Here is a 25,121-nt window from a genome sequence, read left to right as displayed (position 1 = left end):
AGTTAGTTGGAGTTTATTTACTCAATTTTAGTGAAGTGCTGTGTGCAGGCACAGTGCATGGCAATTTTACAGATACTAATTAGCCAGGCAAGTAACATGTTGCCAAAATAGCGAAAAATGAGTTACCTGGGTAACAACCACTTTGCTTGTAATGTGTGCATTGTCCTACTTGCGAGCTCGCAGTGCACTAGCAATTGCACAAAGATCTAGAATGTAAGCTTGCAAGGACAGGAACCTCCTCCTATTGTTTCTTAATATACTTTAATTTATTATATGAACTTGTACCAATTTTAGCTATTATTATTTAGAATTTATACAGCGCTGACCTGTTCCACAGCGCTGTACAGAGTATATTGTCTTGTCTCTGTCCCTCAGAGGGTCTCACAATCTCATCACTACCATGTCTATGTATTGTAGTCTAGGTCCAATTAAGGTGGAAGCCAATTAACTTATCTGTATGTTTTGGTATGTGGAAGGAAACCAGAGAGCCCAGAAGAAACCCATGCAGAAACAGGAAGAACATACAAACTCTGTGCAGATAGTTCCTCCCTGGGTTTTGTACCGGGGACCCATCGCTGCAAGGCGAGAGTGCTTACCACTATGCCACCGTGCTGCCCAGATAGTTTATATATGCAGTTGGCTGATGGTGTAATGGTTAGGGGCTCTGCCTCTGACACAGGAGACCAGGGTTCGAATCTCGGCTCTGCCTGTTCAGTAAGCCGACACTAATTCAGTAGGAGACCATTGGCAAGTCTCCCTTACACTGCTACTGCCAATAGAGCGCGCCCTAGTGGCTGCTGCTCTGCTCTGGCGCTTTGAGTCCGCAAGGAGAAAAGCGCAATATAAATGTTATTTGTCTTGTCTTGTCTATATCTCAAACCATACATCAACTATGTATTTGTACTTGTATTGCTGATCGTACAGTGTGTTGCACTTCTCATGTATCTGTTTCCCAATATTTGTTTTGTATTATGTACAGCGCTATATACATAAAAAAATTATAATAATGACCAGGAATTTTGGTGACCTATCATCCCAAGTAATATGAGCAGGCTGGGGGTGACACATGGAGCTGTAGGCGTTGAATAGGGGTGTACAAATTTCTCTGCGTTGAAAACCAGTCATACACATGTATAGTATTCTATTTAAATATACAACATACGTTTTTTGTTTTTTTTTTTTGTTTCAAACTATCAAATCCTAGACAGAAGGCTACATTTACAAATGTTTGTGAAAATATGAATGTTTGCGCAAAAATAATACTCGAGAGTTAACGCTTTCATCTGTTACTGAACAAAACCTCAGTACAGTATTTGGTCTGCAAGAAATCTTGAATAGTCTGTTTACAATGAAAAGAATGTTCTCTCCTTCCATATATGCCTGTTTATAAGGGCTGTGACATCACCGAAGTAAGACGTTCCATGCAGGCCAGCAGTGTGTAGAGGGGGTGGCTGTGTTTGGACTGCACTGTTTGAGGCCTATGCATGTTTCCAGTGACTGGGCCTCTCTGAGGATACAGGGGGCATTCTATTGAGCTAAACACTGAGGAGAGCTCGGAGCAAGAGTTGTTCTTCGAAGTGGCAGGATCAGCTTCAGTTTGTTTTTGGGGGATTTTTTTTGCCAGTAGATTTTTATAGCCATTTGTACAGTATACTGACATCTACGCATCAGTGCTCAAACACGGCACGTAATGTTAACAAATTTTTCAAAAATCCTTGCCATTCTTTTTTTAAGAAGACACAAATGAACACATTTACTTGTTGTTTTGTACTTTGAAATAACTTTGCAGTCTGTTTGCTAATTTAAATTCCTATTACAAACAAAAACAAAAAGTAGTTACGAATGACTGGTTCAGCACTGCCTTGCATGTATTACTGGCCTACTTTCCTCCCCATCACTGCTATTTTCCTTGGTATATGACCTGGTCCACTGTCTCCTTTTCCTCACAGTAATTTATTTCTGCTGGTTCTAGATCTGCCTAGAATAAAACTAGCTAGTGTGACCACATAACTTAATAGATGAGAGCCAGGAACAGGTGAAATAGGATAAGAGCTGCAGTATTGAGATGGGCACCAGGAAGAGATCCATTATTTACTACAGCAGTGGTCCCCAACCGTTTTTTTTCCCCAAGGACTGCTTCCCTATATGAACATTTCTCTGGGGACCGGTGGGATGTATGTTGAGGGTAAAAGACCACAGTGGTGTGGTGGGGATGTGTGCAGGGGCTAGTTGGAAAATCAAGGAAGAACCCTAACCACACACAGAGTGGCCAGTGTGCCTTTCACACTGGCCCCCATATCAAACTGTGGGCTAACTGCCAAACATCGCCCCCCCCTGCCCCAACTTTTCCAAAAACAATATGGGTAGCCAGAGGAACCCCCCCAGTAGTTAGCCAGAGGTGCGCAAGTATCAGGTAGCCAGAGGTGCGCAAGTATCAGGTAGCCAGATGTGACCCCCAGTATTGGGTAGCCTCCAGGATAGACAGCCGCAGAGGGCACCCCAGGACAAAGATTCATGCATTTCTTGTCAGGGCAGCGACAACACGAAGTCAAGGGAATCTCTCTGATGACAAACCGACAGTAAAACTTGCCAGATTTTTTTTTTTTTTTTGAAGTTTGGAAACAAAATTAAAGTCATCACTTCTTATAGTGTTATCTACCCTGCACTTCATGTCATGGAGAACACCTTCCGAAACTGTATATTTTCTGCTGTAGAGAGCTTAGAACCTTCATCTTATTCACTGTTATGGTTACTGTAGTTTCACTTTAAATTTGAGACCTCATAAAACAAGGTCTGCTGAGACTACATCTATAGTGCAAAAATTAAATCATGTCTGCAAGTACCTGAAGCAACATTCGTGTCACTATTTTTATTTATTGTATTTGTATAGCACAGAGCATTAGAGTGCATGGAGTCATTCACATCACTTACTGTCCTTCAAAAGGCTCACAATGTGTGGAACCAGTTAACTTAGAACTAATATTAAACAGCCTTGAAGCCAGTGAATGCCACATACAGAACTTCCAATGAAAACAATGACTGTCGGTTCCATGGACATAAAGGACCCAAAGTCAAGGCCAGTCTAATTCTGGTGGTCCCTACTTTGGCAATGGATGCTGAGGCATGATACAGAGCAGTCACAATGGGACATACACCACAATGGACAAGAAACTAGAGCGCTAACCTTCTTGAGACCTCCCAATGGGCTTGATAACCTAAATGTCAAAGGGTGATGCTAACAAAGAGCAAAGATCAACAATATACATTTTTTTTCGCATGTGTAAAACCGCAAATGCAATTTTGTAAATTTTTGTAGAAAAATGCGATCCTTCATTTGACTTTCATTAGATGTGCAGCAAACACATTTTGCGCATTCAAATTTTAACAAGTGTGAACCCTACCTCAGTGTTATGAAAAGCTTGGCATGCATCCAGAACATTTGGTTTATAGCACACCTATAGCCTATTAATTTTACCGAGCCATTTAATCCATCTTGCAGACAGCTGCTTCAGGCGGTTTTATCCTTCATCGTTGTATGGCATTGATTGATATGGCAGGACTTGGGGAATAAAGGGGATACAGACAGTTACATTGTGAAAAACTAGAGCAGTTAATATGTCTGTAAAGGAGCAAAAGTAAGCTAAAATCAACGCCTCATAAAGACTAATCCATGTATTAATTTTGCCTTCCTTAGACAGAAGGTATTTGCATGTATTCACAGAAATAACCCCCACAATGCTTCAGGACAGTGAAGAACTATGCAAATCAATCCGTGTCACTGGGAAGCTAGGCTTGCATTCAGAAATTACGTATACGTTGTGTGTGCAAAACTTACAGGACAGGGCAGTTAAAGGCACAGCAAAAATTACAAAAAAATCTATTTGTACAGTGTCCTATAGAGTACTTGTATATCTCTTCCCAAGGATCCTAGTCTAAAGCCTAGTACACACTTTCAGTTATGATTGGCCAATCAATTGACCAATTTTACCACTTCCTTGTAGTATGAGAGAACAGATTATGAATACTATGAGCAGATTGTGTAGGTAAACCATTATACTACATGGAGGTGGAAAATTGGTCACTGATTGACCAATCAGTTTAAGGTGTGTACCAGGCTTTAGGGTGCATGCTCACATTCAACCAGTTATACCACTTCCATGTAGTGAGAGCTTGCCTACAGAATCTACAGTATTGATAGTATTCAAAATCTGTTGGCCTTCATACTACGTTGAAGTGGTGATATATTGGATGAGTGTGTGCCACTTTAAGCCTGGTACACACATCCAATTTTGATTGGCCAATGCCACCACTTCCATGGAGTATGAGAGTTTACCTACACAATCTGTTCATAGTATTCAAAATCTCATGTTACATGGAGGTGTTAAAATTGAGAACAATAATAAATGAGAAAGCAATGGTGCTTCATAAATTTGGTTAATATCCCTGAACAATATAGGGTGGGGCCCACCTGAATACTGAAATCAAATTAATTAGAGCAAAAAGAAAGGTCCTCAGGCCACCATAATTATACCAATATACAAAAAGATTTATTGCAAAATATTTTATACAAAGCACAATCCCCTAGATGTAACCCATAATTAAGTAATAATCACTCCCCAAATTAAATTTAGGTAAATAAAGGTGTTAAAATTGGCCAATGAGAATTGGATGTGTGTACCAGGCTTTAGCATCACAGTGCTTAAAAGGCTAGCAGTTTTGCGATGCTAGAATTTTGCGATGCTAGAGTGTCAGGTTTGAATCATGGCCAGCACAGTATCTGCATGTAGACATGGGCACCTGTAACTGTTTTACTCTAGGCATGGTGATCCCACATTCTTCAGTAGCATAATGGGCAGCATTCACAAAGCTTTACCGCATGCAGTAATACAGAAAACAGCTGATTTTTACTGATCATTTAGTGAAATGTCAATTCACTAATGCTGTTATCTCATGGCAAGCTAAAATTACTGAGTAGTGAGGAAAATAACAGATTTGTGCGGTAAACACCTCAATAAATGCCAGCAAATGTCACTTCACAAAGATCTGAGCATGCGGTAAAGCGAAGAGTTATGTTTGCTGATTACCGGCAGCTCTCAGGTGTCGAAAACCAGCCTCCACAATAATTCAGAGTGGATATCCAAAGACTGGCATGAGCAGAGAGCCAATAACAGCCCCTGTCTCCTGCAAGACCCTATCTCCTTGCTGATAGGATCTGAAGCCTTCTGGGAGGAACAAACTGTTTTACCCCCCCCCCCCCCCCCCAGGCAGCAGAGGAAAGGGAGCAGGAACAAGAGAGGCTTTCCCTGCAGCCCTTTGGACATATTAGGTTCCTCTTTAGGTTCCTATTTAAAGATGTGGAAGAGCAAGTGGGGAAATCACCCGATCATGGCAATGTTTCTATCAGTTAATCTAAGCTGTGGCAATTAAAATAAAATGTTAAGAAAAACAAATTGACAGATTCAGAGGGAGCAGAGAAGCTATAAGAAACATGTACGTTCTAAAGGGATGTTGGGGATGCCTTTTACTATTGAAATGCTGTCACTGCACAGAACATTGGGTAAATCAATGAACTTCTACCACACCTGTGAAGAGCTTTGTGAATTAGTAAATAAGTCTAAAATACTGAATGCGGTATTTTACAGAGCTGATTTTTTTTTTTTTTTCCATGTGAATGTTGGCCAATGCGTAGTAAACTTATGAGGTCTAAATAACGTTTTTACAGGGTCCTTTTTGCAAAATCATTTACTTGTAAACGGGTACATTTTAATGTTAGTGCAGGGTGTACTTATGTTTTCCATATGTGAAATTTGTGTTTGTTATACAGTAGGCTATACAGTTTAGTGTTGCAACTGGCTATCACTCTTGCCTTGCTGCACTGGATAGGAATCCAGGCTCAAAGCCTGGTCAGGACCCCAACTGGTATTGGTAAGCTTTATGGGCTCTTCCCTCTCCTCCAAAATGTGAAATAATCCATAGACTATAGTAGGGGCAAAAGTCTGTGGGAAGAACATCAGCATGTGAGATCCTCTGTGGTGATAATTAGTGATATGAATTGGATAATGCAGTCTGTAAAGCAATGGAAAATGTGTCAGTGCTGCATAAATGTATACTAACCTGCCAGTGGGAGGAAGCCAGTGCACCAGGAGAAAACCCACACAAACCCAGTGAACATTAACACTGTTCCTGGCAAGACATGAATCCAGAATTCAAGTATTATAAACAAGAGTGCTAACTAGTATCTTGCATAAATGAATATACAGCATGTGTTAAAGGGGAACTGAAGTAAGAGGTATAAGGAGGCTGTCATGTTTATTTCCTTTTAATCAATACCAGTTGCCTGGCAGCCCTGCTGGTCTATTTCTCTGCAGTAGTATCTGAATAACACCAGAAACAAGCATGCAGCTAGTCTTGTCAGATCTGATTTTAAAGTCTGAAACACCTGATCTGCTGCATGCTTGTTCAGGGGCTATGGCTAATAGTATTAGAGGCAGAGGATCAGCAGGGCTGCCAGGCAACTGGTATTACTTTAAAGGAAATAAACCTGGCAGCCTCCATATACCTCTCTCTTCAGTTCCCCTTTAAGTGCACATCATGGCTGATAAATCTCCCCCCCCCCCCCCACACACACACACACTTTCTTCTTAATTCCATACAAATGTGTCCACCCCTGGTGTATGTATAAAGTAGACTATGCACAAAACTGTAGTACCATGTTGAAAAACCATTTGACCAGTGTAAGGAGCTTTTTCCATTAGAGGCTGAAGGTGGTGGATTTACCACCTGTCATCTGCTACCCTGCTTCAGGCACTTGCTTCCCTTATGGAGTCACACCTGAGGCTGTACTCAGACTCAAGTTGCGTTTTCTTTGCCGCTGGGTAACACCACCACGAGTCAAATGATGACATACATGGTGTAACAAATGCTGCCATTTGGCGGCATGAAATTGCATCAGGAAGGTGCTCACAGCCAGTAGCTGGGAGGCTGAACTGCTTGACAAGCGCGCAGTTCAGCCGTCTGTGGAAAAGGAGCCTATCATCTGTCATTTTCTTGTGCCGTTAATGTACATTCATACTCATACAAAGCATACTTCTATTACTCATAAGGTAACCTGCAATAAGTATGCTTTGTATATTCTGGTGCCTAGAAAGTAAGGATGAATTGGCGAAGAGGAAAGCTTAGAGGGGCATTTCTCTGACTTGTTCCATTGAGAGGATATTCATTCAGGAGACAGCATGAGACCTCATAAGACAGGTCTGCCAGCACTGTGTTGATACCAGTTACTAATCTAATGTAATTACTGTATTTCTCCGATTATAAAATACTTTTTCTGCCCTAAAAATGGGGAGAGAAAGTCAGTGCGTCATATTTGGAATGTATAGTAGTATTTTAATGTGAGACCCCTAGTGAAGGGGATAGGAAATCTGCTGTATTTCCTTATAAATCATGCCAATTGCCTGGCCATCATGCTGATCTTTCTGGCTTCAGTAGAATCTGAATCACACTTGACACAAGCATGCAGTTAGTGCTGGCAACTTCTAGTCAGAGCACCTGATCAGCATACTCCTGGGTCTGTGGTGTAAAATTATTGGAAGCATTATGCTGGGAGTACACATTAAGATTGTTTTTTTTGTTTTGTTTTTGTTTTTTTTTTGTGTTTTTTTTTTTTAGCAGATTTACTTCCGGATCGTTTTTCTGATCAAAATCCGATCAGACCTGTTGGAAACTATCTATCAAGCCATCTATCTGCCCAAAAAAAAAAACTTATAGTGCATTCCCATCATAAGAGCAGCAGGACAGTGGCAGCCGGAATAGTTTTAAAGGGTCATGGTAGCTTTCATATCCCTTTCATTACAGGATCACTTGAACAAAAGGCTGTTGTGTTTTTCTGTGGCTATATTGAAAACAATAGTGTGCTATTTGCTTCTTTGATTGCGATATAAAGGGCCCTTCCATACCGAGTCTGTTGCGTTGCAATGCATAATATCAGCAATGCCATAAAATGATATTCCTATGGGCTTTCCACATTTTTGTTTGTTTCAGGTCTATTTTGACTTTATTTAGTTCTAAAACATGTTTAAAGGGTTATTTCTTATTTAGAAAGTTGTGTAATATCACAAATTTTTTTATTTAATTCAACTGCTACCTTATAGTAGGGTTTTTAGTTATACATGAGGGATCTTCTTGCAGTCCATAAGCAACTCTCCTGACACTTGACAAAGTATGGTTGTGATTTTTCAAACTGATTATCACCTGTTTGCCCCAGCTGCTTTGTGCTAGCATTTTCCATGCAGTTGATCATAGCATAGACTTGCCACTTCTAAGAGGGGGGAAACAGTGGTTTTCTGTTTACTCACGTTTATTAAGAGGGTTCACACAGTGGTTTTCAGCTACTGATTTTTATTTTGCTTTACCAGAAAAACAAAACAGTTGAACCCAAACACCTGTGGTTACTAAAGGTGAAAGATCTGCTAAGCACATTTTGCAATACTTAGTACTCCATTGTATTCTCATTTTCCCCTCTCTTTCTCTTTCCACTAGGGTTGATCTTGTATGAGTTCACACACATGAATTCAAATTTGGAATTGCAGCCTATTTAAATCAATGGGCTGCTTCCAAATTTGCGCACGTGAAAACAAACTGAAGTGCTGCTTCGGAATTCTGGACAAAACATCTGAATCTCTATAGCCAAGCATGGCACGGCTACAGGTATTCGGTTGTGTAATCACGCTGTACAAGTGCAGGCACTGGTCTCCAAGACAAACCCTTGGTACTAATGGAAACCCAGTCTTAAGTTTCTTCACATGTGCAACTGAAGGCCTCAGCAATTTCCTGCAACTTTTTTTTTTTCCTTCTCTCCTAAATATTTGGCTGCTAGAGAGGTTTCTCTACATTGTCATTTACAGTAGTTCTACTTACTGTTGCAACTAAGGTACTTTTTCAATTTTGACTTCACCATCACCACAACAGGTTTCCCCAACGTGGGGTGGGGGATGAATAAGGATGCGTTCCTAATGTGTGCATTGCTGCATGTGAACATACTTGCCCATACAATAGTATACTACTTGTGTATATGTTAGCACGTGCGGTTATATGTTAGTGCTTTATAAATCAACTATAATAATATGGGCATGTTCACATTTCTGCACTTAGTTTAAACATTATCCAAACACTCCTTCTACGTGCGTTTTAGGATCATGAGCACGTGTACCGCTCGGCCATGTGGTACATCCTTATTGAGTGCTGAGCCCACTAGTGTCTGGAAAGTGTACATCTTTTTTTTACGGACTTGCGTATTGAGGAGAGTTACCTAGATTGCAGAGATTACGTATTTAAAAAATAAAACAAAAGCATTACTTTGTTTCATAGCAATTACAGTGATTAAAACTGCATATAAATTGGTTGATAGTGGCCAATATTACAATACAATCAATTATTCCCAGTTAAAAATTGATCTCGGGATAAATGACTGAACTACACTGCAGCACTCTATCTTGATCAGATTTGCCTGAAAATGGATTGCTCCTCTGTCATGCTAATTTTGAATTGCTTAGTATAGTGGCAGGTCTATCAACCTACCACTCCCTGCAAAAATCATTATTTTTCTAATGACTGGCAAGATGGGGGATGCCTTGGCAAATATGAGGTGAGCTAATCTAACAAAGAAATTTGTGTGTGTAAGATATGTTTAGAGCCTGAGCACTCTGCCATATTGCTGATTGGATTTCAGTGTGCGATGTGCAAGGAAATCAGTGCATGGATCACACTGTCTGATGGAAACACTTCTGCGTTGCGCAGCAGTGCATCTTCACAGCGCACTGCTTCATGCTTTTTGAGTGTAGCACAGAGCTGTCCTATTCAGCACAGTTGATTGTGGCACCTATGCAGCAGCAAGCAATGCAGGTGCCATGCGACTTTGTAATGCATGTCTACCTTTTGTTGCTTAGTACAGTGTACTCAGGCCTTTAGGCTGTGTGGTTTTTTTTTTTGTCTATTTAATTTCAGCTTTGAAAATAGACACTATCTGATGATTGCTGTAGTCTAGAAGTTCTCAAACCTGTCCCCTGGCCCTTTCAACAGCCTGTGTTTTGTGTATTTCACTCCCAGGTGATTTTAAACACTGATTAAACTAATTAGCTGGGTTTCCCCGTAGATTCACAAAATATGCACTGTTCAGGCCAAGGTTAAGAACCTATACTGTAAAGCCTGGTACACACCATGCAATTTCCCGTCAGATGGGTTGAATAAATAATTTCCAACAGGTCCGATCTGATTTCAGATTGTTCTTCTGATCGATTTGCATAGAAGTGATCAGAAAAACTGAAATCCGATCGAATCTGTCAAATTATCTATCGACCCATCTGATGGGAAATTGCATGGTGTGTACCAGGCTTTACACAATATTAGGATAAAGCAACAGAATGACAAACTATATAAAATTAAAATGTCACATCAATGTGCAGTGACAGGCTTATCTGCACATTGACGTTATTTTTGGATTTTATATCCTGTTGGTCATACCTGTCTTTTAAACAATTGCAACTTTTAATTACATTTTATAAATACTGCATATGTTGCTTATGGACCTGTAAACATTCATTTCTTTTGCTTCCTCCTAAAACTGTGTCACTGATTAGATGACACAGTATTACTGAGAAATGTAACCCATACTGTCAGCAACACCTCTATTCTTTTTTTAAATCTTGCTTATTGGAAATCAGAGGACAGATTGAAATCAAAGAGGACAGAAAATATCAGTCAATTTTATATTTCATTCCTCCAGTTCCTTATACATCAGGCAGGCCATGGTTGGCAAATCTAATAAAACAATTGGTGTCTTATTTGCCTGTGTTTTTATTTTTCTTACAATAAAAAGCATACCATTCTATTCATTATGTTCTCCTGGGCCCCTCCATGCTGTTTCTGCCACTCCCTGCTGCGATCCTGACTTGTAATTGCCAGTTTTAGGCAGTGTTTACAAACAAGACATGGCTGCTAACCAGAGTGTGATAGGCTGAGAGAAGCTCAGTCTCTGACTTACACAGAGCCTGCAGGGGGCAGGGAGAGGGTGTGTATAGCTTCTATGATATCACAAGCAGTGCAGCACATTCCAGCCTGAGTGCCTGAGCCCAACAGTCGTCAGAGGAAAGAAGATAAGATTATATAACCGAGATAATACAGCCACTGTGTAACTAGGAAAGGCTGCAGTAAGACAGACCACATTAGAACAGGTATAGGAACTTATAGGATAGAAGAAATAAGGCTGAAAATGTTGTTAGTCTCTTTAATTTTATGTTTGGGGAAGTTGGGGGAAAATTTTAAAACACTCTGGGTTTAATTTCTTGTCTATGCACCCATTCAGATCCACTATCTGGTGTTTTCAGGAAAGGGAACTGAAAAACTTTTTCCAACCAGTATAGAAATTGCAATAACTAGACCTTTTTATTATGTAAGATAAATTGTGAAATCATAACAAGATTAGTAAACACTGGATATCCTTTAACTTAGAAAAGCTATTCCTTTGAGTGTGAAAAAAAACTTATGCCCTGGGCCTTGTGTATGAGGTGTGTTTGCTGGTGCTCATAGTTACTAGTCAGTTACGAATGACATTTGAAAGCAGGGTAAAGGCTAGTTTCATAGGGATGGCTGAACCGCTCATTTGCTGGTCAGTATTGCCTCTGGTGTGCAGGCTAGTAAGTATCTTCCGGCTGCAATTTATTGTAGCTGAATGGCAGACTTTCTAACCTCTCACCTCTCAAAGCTTGAAACGCATGGTTACCTGGCAACAAGAAACCACATGTTGCTCTTGATTGCAGCTGTAGCCACAGTCATATGGGCTTTCTCTCCACTGACTTGCCAAGCACTTTCACGTAGCTGGTACCCATGTGAACCAGGCCTAATGGTTTCACAGTATCGCACATACACTGAAGAAGGCAAATACAGGACACAGAGCCAGAGACTTCCCGTTTCCTAATGACCGACTGAAAACCTAAATCAGTAAAGTCTATGGACCACAAATAAAGGGGTAGGTATGTCCTTATTGCCACTATATTTGTCAAAAATCAGCTACATAATGTGAATGCATGCACACAGGTTTGCTTTAAAGGAATACTATCGATTCACATATTTTTTTTTTCAATTGACACAGGAATTGTTTGGGAAGTGCTGCTAAGTACTGGTGTATACATTTTAGTAGCAACTTCTTTGTTTACTGTTATCAAATTACATTCAAACCTTACTGACTCCAAAACTGACGGCTGACTGAGCCATGAGGAGAGGGGAAATTCCCTTCACACTTGATCAGTTAACTCTATGTGTAGCTCTGTGTATGACAGAGGGAGAGCTCCCAACAGCTGCAGCTCCTGTGTCCTGTGTTTCTGGCTGAAGTGTAACTAATTGTCACAACTTTTTCATACTGTTTTTGCTTTCAGAGTTTGATATGTTTGATATTTGCTTTCTGAAGTCTAATATGCACCTCTGGCTGTGCATCGAAGCAGACACCCCTTCTGCAATTGATTTGTCCCAATATAGCTAATCCTACCCTCAATAAATTACAGCTTTTGCCTCTGATATTTAACATGAAAAATAGGAAAATGTTTACACAGCTACTTAGACATTATTTGCACACTGTTATTTTTTAGAACACTTGGGTATCGATAGTATTCCTTTAAGCTTATGTGTTTCACCTGTTGCATTAATTTACCTACTTAGAGTAATTTTCATAGGTATTTATGCACACTGGCCACCTTGCATGTATACTTTACATTTAAACTGAACTTAAAAACCTCATGGGTCCATGCTTGTAAACCCCACCATCCAAATACATAGATCATAACTGTTCCTTGACAAAGGGGACCCTGTGCGGCTTCAAAATGATCGATTGATTGTGTGTATATGGAGATGGAGCAATAAAATGTTCGTGCTAAAATGGTATCTTTGGATACTTGGATGGACTTTGGCTACTTGTTCCTGCATCTACCACCTCTGCTGGACATTTTGTGTGCGATCTTTGGTATTACCACGCTGCAACATGGATGTAACGTAACTCACACTCTGTACATTCGTTTTCATGAACAATCAGTATGGTATGCTCGTTATCACACCTATTATGCAGAAATACACTGTAGAAATAGTTTGGGTAACGTGTTACCTTACGACGCAGAACTGTCATTATGACCATACAATTGTATGGGCCGTACATTCCCTTGCAGCAATATGCATAGCAGGGGTGTACCTATGCACCACGGTGTCCCCCTTCCTTCCTACATTCAGTCCCACTCCACCTGGTGCTTGGTGGGGTGGAGAGGCCAGGGTGCTGCCCTCCCTCCTATGTTCCCCTGGCTGTGTCCATTCAAATAGAGGCAGACCAACAGATCAGTGCAGTGACACCGTCAAGTCTCTCCAGCACTTCTGGGGCAGCCACTAAGTATCCTTTGGACTCTGCCTTTCTCTCTATCTCGGTTTCTCTACACGTCACATGACTTCCTGCAATGTGCGGAAGTCTTAGAAGAGTGCTCAGACCAAAGGACACCAAGTGGCTGCAGCGGCAGCAACCGCAAAGACCCAGCAGTGGAAGAGGTAAGTTCTAGCTGTTGGTCTGACACAGTCAGTATAGCACAGGAGGGGGACCTTTGGGGTGGAGGAGGAAGGAAGAAATCCTGGGCCCTCCTTCCGGCCATACCCCCACCCACTGCTACCCCATAGTTACATCATTTGTATATAGCTTCCTCCTATTTCCAGTTTGTGCGACCTGCACCTTGCATCAATCAATGAGGCAAGGGAGTAAGCTGTTTAGGAGGATGGGGTGCACTGTCTGTCTCTATTGGACAAGAGTATGGTGGTGGGGGGTTGCTCGTAATCAAGGATATATAGACACTGGCAATAATATTGCGATAAAACCTAGAAAGAAAGTGAGAAGGAAGGAATATAGATAGATAGATAGATAGATAGATAGATAGATATATTATGTGTGTGTGTTTCTACTATGAATTTTGCTAATACAAAAATTACCCCCCCGGTCAGCAATATTATTTTTAATGTCCAAGTGCTCATTAAAGAAACTGTTTATAGGTCAATTTTATGAACACACACACACACACACACACACACACACACACACACACACACACACACACACACACACACACACACACACACACACACACACACACACACACACACACACACACACACCACACACACCACACACCACACACACCACACACACCACACACACCACACACACACACTCTCAAGCAAAGGCTTTATTAGTCTTTTAATCTGTTGTTTAATCCATATTGGCAGCTGCTTAGGATGTCTGCTATAGAAGCCCCCAATACAGTGTTTGCTGTTGCCTGGTTATAGAAAGTCCTTAGAAGCCTTTAGTATCAGTTATGAAGAGAGAGGGCTGGCTCTTATTCTGGCAAGGATGTTGGTTTATTTTTTCATGCATCAGGCCCATAGTTTGGTACTTTGCTTGCCAGCTTTGCTCGGAAGGATCCACCTGTGGAATTAATTACTGTTGAGTCCTTTGGATTGTGCCTTCTTATGTGGTGTTTTTGCCACCATATCAGAAGTTTCAGATCCGTTCTCTGGGTGACGTGTAATACCATGATTAATGCAGGAGACTTGTATACTTACGCCTGTCAAAGTTTATAATCCTTTTTTCCTTCACTGTAAACAGCAAGTGAGTATATACCTTTCTATATCTATACAGGTCTGCATTTTCATTTCTGACTTAATATTTTTATTTTGAAGAAGATAACTCTGCCAGTAATCCATTTCCTGCAATTCCAGACCACAGTAGGAGGGAACTTTTGCTATAGGAATACCGGCAGTAACAAAGCACTCCTAGAAAGGCTTGCTAGCATGCTTTTATAGAAGCATGCTCTCATTACTGCTAGATTGTCTGTACTGCTTATGCAGGGTGCAGGTGAACAACTGAAAAGTTATAAATAAAATGCTGTTTTATTTAATGCTATTTTTGTGATGGTGGATTTGCAACATGTGTATAAATAGATCTCACTCTTCTATTGTGAAAACCAATTTCTAGAGCCCCCCCCCCCCCCATGCTCCTGAGAACATAAGCTAAGATCAGAATTAATCTTATACTGTTTCGATAACGGAAACAACCCTTGTCACATGTGAAAAGGGGTTGTTTCCCTGTAGTATCTCAGGATTTACCCTATAATTTGGAGTCTTCTGATATACTGCCATTCTCAATTTCAGAGCTTTCAATTACAGAGGTTTGTTTTAATTCTATCATCACAGAAGTTGCACTGATGTTAAGGATGTGCTCTGTCTTGCCCATGGGACTCTGGATATAACACTTAGGGCCATATGCAATTCACTTTTTCACCTGACTTTTCTCCCAGGAGATACTTTTTCATCTTCAATTTAAAATAACTTTTCAACTAAAAAAGTAGGTGAAAAAGTACTATCAACATTTAAGTATTTTCTTGCTCTCTGGTGGCTTAAAAGGCATTTTATTGACCAGTTTAAAAATATCACCTAGGAGAAAACTCAGTTGAAAAAGTGAATTGCATCTGGCCTCTCTCTCTCTCTCTCTCTCTCTCTCTCTCTCTCATAGAAACTGAAAGCAGAAGTCCTCTTTAATCGCCTCACACTGCCCCCTAGAGAGAGGTGGCCATAAACACACATAACAGTACTAATTAGAAGCTAGGTAATTTGACACAGAAGAAATAAAATAAATTGGCCTGGAGCACTTGCATGCCTCTAAATAAATTAGCTGCTGAAGGGCTAAGGCACAATTTTACAGTCCTCATGTATACCAGTTACTAACAAAATGTAATTAATTAAACTCAGCTGAAAACAAAATCCAATACAATATTTCCCTATAGTGAAAATGGCAAAGGCAAATACATATTTACTGCATTAGGAAATTTAACATTTTTCTTGGATTTCTGTTTCAAGCTTTATAATTTGAGAGCTAAAGAGACAGAAAAAAAAAAATAGTAGAACCGCTAACATCAAGAGGTTTATAAGGTTACTTAAGCTCCTCCCTAAAAATAAACTAAAATATCTAAAAAGTGATTCAGATTAGGAAGAAATAATGGAAGCAATTAAGTCACTACCAAACAGCAAAGACTCAAGACCTGGTGGTATATAGCCTTTCAAATCTAGCTAATACCGTTAATTTAAGTTACACCTTTCCAGATAGTCATTGGAAGTATACAGTACAGTCCTGAAAGAGGGCAAGATTCTAATCCTTAATGATTAAACGAACTTAATCAGTTAACAGTGGCTTAATTTGTTGGCAAAAATAGCCAACAGAATGATTCCTTTCATACAAGACATTGGAAACTTCTATTTTTTTCATGAAAAACAATTTAGCTAAGTCAGGCATAATACCCTTAAAACATTAAATCCGATTAACTGGGAGAAAAAAAAATTGAGTGTACGCTAATATACCAAGATACTGAAATTTTAATTTTACCCTTAATAAATTTGTATTTCCTAGGAAATTTATTAACTTGCATTTATGGACCCACAATCATCTGCAAAATTCAATTTTTTTAATATGACTTCAAGCTCAGTCAGTATCTCTGGTGGCACTGGACTTGACTGTTCTAACCGCTTCTTTAATCCATATGATGCAATATTCATATATTGTGTATTCAAGGTCAAGACAAATTTTACAAAACTGCAACATGTACTAATGGCTTTTTCTTGTTTTGTAAACCAAATATTTAACTTCATCAAATTCTTACAACAATTAATTTCATGAGTTTTCAAATTAATAGTGCATTATGAAAAGGTTTCAAGTTATGATTATTAACATTCCATTTGGCAAATGGAAGGTAATTGTTATCTCTGTGTCATTCAAAGGTAACTCATATAAAATTCAATTTCTTGATCTATCTGACCTTAACTAGAGAGCTAATTTTGTAAAGATCCTTCTTAGGAATGAGTATATATTTTAATAGAAAAAAATCTAAAATTTTTAAGCTGATGGGCCAGATCCATCCCTATGATGTTTATCTGCTCTCAAATTATAGACTAATTTTATATAATTCCAGTTTACATTAGTCAAACTTTATTAAACAAAACTGAATCTCCTATTTCCTCTGAGACAAAATGGCAATACTTATTTTATTGAAACTGTCCTTGGGGCGGGGAACATTGTGGGTTTGACCTTCCTGACTTGCATAGATATTTCATAACTAGAAAGATATTTAAGACAAGTAGAACACACAACTTTATTTAATCCAAGGTTATATGCTTTGGAAATGCACACCTCCTCAAATTACAAATCTCGTGTTTTTCAAGAAGATTCCAATCTAATTAGGCACAAAACTATTCCCTATAAAAAAAAAAAAAAATAGCATCCTCACTGAGAAAGCACATCTTTAAAGATGCCATATCTCAGGATTCTTCTTAAATTTGATTGCAATGTTTACAGACTCTCAAAATAAATTTGACTTTGCATGATGTACAGGCCTTAACCATTTATGCCTCCAGGACGTAGTACCTACGTCCAGGAGGCCATGTGCGCGTCCGCGCACTCCCGTGCCCGATCACGCGCGTGCACGCACACTCCCGGCCGCGGATTCGGTAGCCCAGGAATCAATGTATCGGGCTATGGTGCCCGATCACTGATTCCTCTCCCCCGCTGAAAAAGCGACAGCTTTTCTCGGAAGCTACGCTTTTTCTGAAGCTATGTCACTCAAGCGTACATTGTACGCTTAGAGTGACGTCATGTAAACAAACTCAAGATTGCCATCTTGTGGCCAAAAAGTAAAACTACAAGTAAAGGTAAAAAAACATTGCAATACACAAATATTTCCCCAAATAAACCACTATTTATATCCCACCCTCCCAAAAATGCCCACATAAAATGTTTAATAAAAAAAAACAAAAAAAAACATTACGATTAAAAAAAAAAAAAACCACAAATATTTACCTAAGGGTCTAAACTTTTTTTAAATATCTATGTAAAGATGAAATATTTCTCTCTTTTTTTTTTTATAAGCTTGTAAATAGTGATGGATGCAAAACGGGAAAAATGCTCTTTTATTTATAAATAAAATATTGTCGCCATACATTGTGATAGGGACATAATTTAAACGGTGAAATAACCGGGACATATGGGCAAATACAACACGTGGGTTTTAATTATGGAGGCATGTATTATTTTAAAACTATAATGGCCGAAAACTGACAAATTTTTTCATTTTTTTTCTTATACTTACTGTTAAAATGCATTTACAGTAAGGTAGCTCTTGGCAAAATGTACCCCCCAAAGAAAGCCTAATTGGTGGCAGAAAAAACAAGATATAGATCAGTTCATTGTGATAAGTAGTGATAAAGTTATAGGCTAATGAATGGGAGGTGAACATTGCTCGGATGCATAAAGTGAAAACGACTGAAGGCTGAACTGGTTAAAGTATGTCTGACCTGAGGCAAAGGTACTTGAGGCAAGCGCAGTGGTTTGTTAATGCTGGATCCACATGCTCCTGTGTGTTGTCCATTCCACTCCCATTAATTTGGAGTAAATGGGGCGGAGAAGAGGTGGGAGTGTGAGGGTGAAAGGAGAGGCTAAAAAACAAGACAAAAGGAGGTTGCCATCAATCAAGATAATGTTTCCATAACTAATGGATAGGACCACAATGTGAAAAAACTAAAAGGTATAGACTTATGGGGACTAATTTTTTTTTTTCTTTCTAGACCTTTCTTCTTCTTTGCTTTTACATGGTTTTTTTTTTTTTTTTTTTTTTTCAATGAGTGATTTAGAGGGACTGAGAGGTATAGGGGACGGATATGGACAATGCGCAGAAGTACGGTATGTGGATCCAGATTGAGCATACCTCTGTGCTTATCTTAGGTATCATATTTTTGGTCATATATAATGCTCCGGACTATAAGACTAACCTAGGTTTAGAGGGCAAACGCCAGGGAATAAAATATACTAAACCTGGTGCGTCCATGGTCCAGGAGCATCTTGTAGATGTTCTCCCCTCATGTGTTTCCTCTGATTCCCCCATATATCTCCTCCGAACCCCCATGTGACCGCTTCTGTCCCCCATGTGTTTCCTCCACTAACCCTGTCTTCCTGCTGTTCACCATGTCTCCACCGCTCCCGTGTCCTCCCGCACCCCTTATTAAGAAATAGAAAACAACTAAGTTGAAAAGTGCTTAAGTAGTCTTCAGGAAGCCTTCGGAAGATCTCGCTTCTCAGACTACTTCTGAAGACAAGCACATCTGTACTGTGTATGCACAAGCCTGGACTCGCATGTGTCTTGGACATGAGTACTTCCTAATGCTTCCCGAAAACTACAGAGGCGCTAGTAAATTGAGTACGTTTAGGCGGGTGCAGCACAGGAACGGTGGCCAGCACCTCCCTCTAACCTCCAGATCGCAATAATCTACCGCCCTCCTGGCCCTGCTTCCTTAATCTACCGCCCTCCTGGCCCTGCTTCCTTCTTCCTAGATCACTTCTCTGCATGGCTCCTCCAGTTCCTGTCCTCCGCTATCCCTACCATCATTATGGGCGACTAACATTCATGCTGACACCAACAATTCTGCCGCCACTAAACTTCTGTCACTTACTTCCTCCTACGGCCTGTCTCAGTGGTCCACTGCTCCAACTCACTCTAATGGTCATACACTTGACCTCATATTCACTCGTCTCTGTTCTATCACTGATTTCACTAATACTCCTCTCCTGCTCTCTGATCATAACTTACTAAACTTCTCTCTCTCCTCCTCTCTTCCTACCACCCTGCCTCAAGCACGCTCATATACACGCAGGAACTACCGCAACATAGACAATCAATCTGTCTCTGATGCCTTGGCACCTCTCCTCACACAACCATTCACTGACCCTGACTCAGCAGCTGCACACTATCACTGCTCAATCACGCAAGTCATGGATGAAACCGCACCCCTCACCAATGTCCGCCCACACCGTGCCAGTCGCCAACCCTGGCTGACCAAAGCTACTAAACAGTTAAAGGGGTGCTCTAGGGTAGCTGAACGGTGTTGGAGAAAAACTAATACTAATTAGGATTTCATTACTTACAAAAAAGAGTTGAACAAGTTTAAAACCGCTCTCTTCTGCAAAACAATCATACTTCTCCTCCCTCATATCCTCCCACTTGCACAATCCAAAGTGCCTGTTCAGTACTTTCAACTCCCTTCTCCGACCACCCCCTCCTCCTCCTTGCAAGTATTTGCAACATACTTCACAGATAAAATTGCAAAAATCCGTAGTGTGTTTTCCACGCAGACATCAAACTCCATCTCCACTCCTCTTGTTGACTCCTCTCTTTCCAGTTTCTCTCCACTCTCCGAACATTCGCTCTCTTCCCTTATCTCCAAATCCCATCTAACCACCTGTTCTTTGGATCCTATCCCATCACATCTCATTCCACAGCTATCCACATCCCTCATCCCTGCCCTAACATCGCTGTTTAACCTATCCCTCTCCACCGGAATTTTTCCATCCTCACTCAAGAGAGCTGTTGTAACACCACTACTTAAAAAAACATTTCTAGACCCCACCGAGACCGAACTTGCTAACTACCGCCCAGTGTCACTTCTTCCATTTGCATCTAAATTACTTGAACGCCACATTCATGCTGAACTAAGTCAGTATTTATCTGCAAATTCCTTGCTTGATCAGTTCCAATCTGGCTTCCGGCCAAACCACTCCACAGAAACAGCCCTCACCAAAGTAGCTAATGATCTCCTCACAGCTAAATCCAAAGGCTATTATTCCATACTCCTCCTTCTAGATCTGTCTTCAGCGTTCGACACTGTCGACCACACTCTACTCCTACAGATCCTTTCTTCTATAGGAATAAAGGACCTCTCTCTCTCCTGGATATCTTCCTACCTCTCTGGAAGGTCAGGCCTTCTCTTCACATCCTCTGTCTGTAGGGGTACCTCAAGGCTCTGTCCTCGGTCCCCTCCTCTTCTCCATCTACATGCAGTCTTGGTAACTTAATCAGCTCATTTGGTTTCCAATACCACCTATATGCAGACGATACACAATTGTACCTCTCGGCCCCAGACCTTAACTCCCTCCTCACACGGGTTCCCGACTGCCTGTCCGCTATTTCCTCTTTCATGTCCTCTCGCTTCTCGCTTCTTAAAACTTTAATATGAATAAAACTGAACTAATAGACTTTCCACCATCCCTGTCCACCCCTTTGCCTGATATTACAATAAATGTTAGCAACACGTCTATAACATCAGTTCCCAAAGCACGGTGCTTGGGGGTAATATTTGATTCTTCTCTCTTTTACTCCTCACATTAACTCCCTAACCAGCTCCTGCCATTTCCAACTGAAAAACATAGCACGTATGCGACCTTTTCTCTCCCATGACACAACCAAAATGTTAGTACATGCTCTTATTATATCTCGATTGGACTATTGCAATATATTGCTTGGTGGACTTCCAACTAACACCGCTCAATTCTGTACTGAACTCTGCTGCTCGACTCATTCATCTCTCCTCTCGCTCTTCCTCTGCTGCCCCCTCTCTGTCAAGCTCTTCACTGGCTACCAATTAATGAAAGGATTCAGTTCAAACTCTTAACCCTAACCTACAAAGCTCTCCACAATCTCTCTCCCCTTTACATCTCCTCACTAGTCTCCAGATACCAACCCAACCGCAATCTCAGATCTGCACATGAGCTTCTTCTATCCTCTTCTACAATTACCTCCTCACATTCACGTGTACAAGACTTCTCACGTGCCCCACTCTTCCTCTGGAATGCCCTTCCACAACACATCTGCCACTCTCCCACCTTTGAAATATTTAAACGCTCCCTCAAAACCCACCTTTTCCGACAAGCATATTCTCTAGCTTAGGCCATGCACCCACTAAATAACCTAATTATGCACTGCCTGTACATATACTGTATACATCCCCACCTCTTGTTTCCACCCCATTCCTTTAGATTGTAAGCTCGCAAGGGCAGGGCTCTCACCCTTTTGTGTCATGGAATGTGTGTAATCAGCAGTGCTGTATCTTGTATCTGTGTTTTTATTTGATGTATATCATTTTCTGTATCATTATGTATCCCTTGTTTGTTTTCTTACATTGTACATCGCCACGGAATATGTTTGCGCTTTATAAATTAATAATAATAATAGAGGAAACAGGAAGTTTCCTCACTGCAGGTTTGCTTTTAATGTGGACTTGGAAGTACTAATAGGAGCATGCACAACTCTTTCTCTTTTTTTTTTTTTTTTTTTGTTATATGTACTTTCTTATGCTGTGAATCACGGGATATTAATTTAAAAATTTGTAAAATCTGTTTCGATGTTTTCAAAACACCAATGCCTTTGAATGAATTTCCCTCTACTATAAGCTCCAGCTTCCTGTTTGTCAAAATATTTGAGACTTTTGGATCCCGTTTGCATTAGATTTATAGTTTGAAAAGGACATGGACTGCCTGAATAATCCTATAAAGACTCTTGCACTTGACAATTAATGAGACGGATAGGGACATTGCTCCATTTTCTGATAAGTGATTACCTGATTGTCAGTTCAATGAACAATGATTCATTTATTCGCTGTCAGTTATAGACTGACAAGGACAAGTGTCGCTGTCGGTGGATGGGGTAATGAAAGAATGATTTCAGAAAGATGCATTACTGCCACATTTTTTGAAATGTGCTCTTGTCTGCTGGGTCAGCACGACTTTTAATAGCTTTGTATTGAGCAAATTGTCAAGCTTCATTTACCACCCCTATCTTACATCTTTGTCCAATGATGGCTTTCGGGGTCACTCTAGTAAATGATTTGTTAGCATTTTTTAGCCGTCAACTTTCAGGTCTTTGGCTTTGAAAAGTTTGTCTCCTTGTCTTCAACACTTGTGGATATAGGTTCTTTGAGATTGCCCCAATTCAAAGTATCTTTTACTGAGCAAACTGTGCAGCCATTGCATTCAGTCACAGCACACCATGTAATCGTAATGTGTTGCAATTACTGTGTATTTCTATGGTATGTTAACATTGGATGCAGTGGGTTCCATTGGAGTAACACACAGCATGCAAACTTTTAATGTCCAAAGTGTGGAGAAGTAAAGCAGGCCGGGCACTGTTTACAATTATCCAGTATTCGTTTAATTCAGCAAGGTACAACTAGTTGCATACAGTGAGATGACAGAGCTGGCCTAACAGCCATTTCGCAGGTCTCCCTGCTTCCTCTGAGGTCTCTGAGGAAGCAGGGAGACCTGCAAAACTGCTTTTAGGCCGGCCCTTTCATCGCACTGTATGTAACTTCTTGTACCTTGATGGTTTAAACGAATACTGGATAATTGTCACCGGTGTCCGGCCTGCTTTACTTCTCCACACTTCGGATATTTCTTCTCCTGGGTGGTGAGCACGGTTTCATTCCAGGATCCGACGTGCTTTCCTACAAATCCGGTCTGCATGCGAGTGCCAGTCTTTTGCTGCTACTTTTGAATAAACTTTTAGTGTATTGTATGCTTTCATATCGCACTCCTACGGCGCGACACAAGTTTTCAGCACCTTTATGATCTCGTTGCAACGCAACATGTATAGTGTGAAAGAACCCTAGACAATACCATTTGACTGGCAGAACTGCTGGTCTCTTTGGCTGCAGTAGTGTCTGAATCACACACATGAAACAAGCATGCAGCTAACCTAGTTAGACTTCAATCAGCAAGCTTGTTGAGGGTTTATGGTTAAAGATATTAGTGTTTTACACTATCAGTCTAAACCTGCGTTGGGTTACCCTATTTTGCTGCAAGGGGCAATAAAAGCCTATGGAAATGTTTACACTACGTAGTGCACATGCGCAAAAGCGCTTTACACATGTATCGTTGTTGTAAAATCAGGTGATGTAATTGTCTCCTGGTGCAATTGCAATTTTTGCCCAACAATGCAGAAAAAGACTCGGATGATTTCAAGCTGGTCTTACCCCCTCCTGAGCAATTGCTAGTTTCCTGCTTCCAAGCAAACTTGAATGCATTCACCTGCCGCCAGCTTACTTGTTTTTTTTGGGTTTTTTTTTACCTAGAAGTATCTTTTTTTAAAATATTATCTTTTTATTAAAGATTAAAAGTATGTGTTCGCATAGTTGGTCATTTGTACAAGGCTTTCATTTGTTTTTCACAAATCAGGCAGCAGACTGGATGTATGGATCAAGAACTTCAATTATTTTCTGTGGGCCAGTTCATATAGACTTTATTCAAGTCCACTGAAGAATTGCTTTACCTGCGTGATTTTTCCAGGCAATTGATTGCAATGCTACTGTATATATGTTATGAATGACACATCTCTGCTACAGAGCTACAATAGACTTTGTATCGATACGGTGTATCCATACAATATAGATACAGTACCTTTTTATGGCATGGTGTGAATTAAGCCTTAGGAGAAGTGAGTCGAATACCAGAGTACTAGACTAATAAAAACAGCTTTTATAGAATAATTCAACTATCTAATGAAAACAATTACAGGGTATTTGATTTCAGCCAGCTCACACTGAAAGTTAAATGGCCCCTTTTCTATGAATGGAGATACAGATTAGTAGATGAAGTACAGCAGCAGGATCCAGTACTTATCCCTACTACTTATCATCATTGTGCTTTTGTGTAGTGCTGACATAATTTCAGGAGCACTTTACAGAGTACTTCTTACAATGCACATCACTGACCAGTCTATTTTACTGATATGAGCGTATTCTGTAAGCAATCTCCGCTACAGAATACTTCCTGATAAGAGTTCATACCCATTCCAGACATACATGTCATGGATCAACAGGTCTAATGCATCAGAGGCATACACTGGGTATAATAAATCAACATACTTGGTATTTCATGAACACATTACATGCATGAAGAATTAAGGCCATTACATTTATGGAGAATACAAAAACATAAATACTACATCCAGACCGCCCTCAAATACAACAGAAGGGAAGAGGACAGGGCTGTTTTAAATATATATCTTACAGTTTTGAGCAAAACGTTAGCATGCAAAATATTCACTGAGGCTGGATCCACACTTAAAGTGCTTTTCTGAGCGCTTTGTGATTGATTAGAGCTTTTTACATTTTTCTCCCATTCACTTTTATTAAAATTGCGGTAAAAATCGCAGTGATTTTTTGCGTACATGATCGCA

At 40.2% G+C, this 25,121-nt stretch overlaps 1 protein-coding gene across 8 annotated transcripts in view; it reads left to right on the top strand.

Annotated features, from left to right (window-relative positions):
* The window catches only part of DPF3 (double PHD fingers 3), a 318,642-nt gene that overhangs the window by 23,509 nt on the left and 270,012 nt on the right, over window positions 1-25,121 (top strand). Inside the window, exon 1 of one of the 8 annotated variants that reach the window (XM_068254107.1) lies at window positions 11,822-12,022. The exons of the other annotated variants lie outside the window; for them this stretch is intronic. The gene's annotated coding sequence lies outside the window, so the exon portion shown is untranslated. Of the gene's footprint in view, window positions 1-11,821; window positions 12,023-25,121 lie in introns of those variants that run through there. 8 annotated transcript variants of the gene reach the window in all.

Source organism: Hyperolius riggenbachi, chromosome 9 (assembly GCF_040937935.1).
Source record: "Hyperolius riggenbachi isolate aHypRig1 chromosome 9, aHypRig1.pri, whole genome shotgun sequence".
NCBI classification, from domain to species: domain Eukaryota; kingdom Metazoa; phylum Chordata; class Amphibia; order Anura; family Hyperoliidae; genus Hyperolius; species Hyperolius riggenbachi.
The sequence above is the reverse complement of the archived record's forward strand: the minus strand, read 5'-3'. Positions and strand labels throughout refer to the sequence as shown.